Here is a 258-nt window from a genome sequence, read left to right on the forward strand (position 1 = left end):
TAAAAATAAGAAATAAATAGGTAGGGAAGGTAAAATAGAGAGCTGGTCTTAGGAATTTTGAGTATACCTTGATAAAGTGACAATATGGTTAGTTATTATTCTGACTACAAATAAGGTGATTGTGGAAAAACAAACCACACAAGATTGTCTATCTGATTATGACATTTTTAATAATGGGTCCAAAGACACATCACAACAAATGAAAATGTTAACAGCAGAGAAAAACTGCTTCATACTGTTCATTATAACCCACAACAC

The 258-nt window shown here is 31.4% G+C and overlaps 1 long non-coding RNA gene across 1 annotated transcript in view; it reads left to right on the forward strand.

The window, feature by feature from the left end:
• The window catches only part of LOC121518651, a 38512-nt gene that overhangs the window by 35239 nt on the left and 3015 nt on the right, over positions 1-258 (forward strand). The gene's annotated exons all lie outside the window — the stretch shown is intronic.

This window comes from Cheilinus undulatus, linkage group 12, assembly GCF_018320785.1.
Source record: "Cheilinus undulatus linkage group 12, ASM1832078v1, whole genome shotgun sequence".
In the NCBI taxonomy this organism is placed as follows: Eukaryota; Metazoa; Chordata; class Actinopteri; order Labriformes; family Labridae; genus Cheilinus; species Cheilinus undulatus.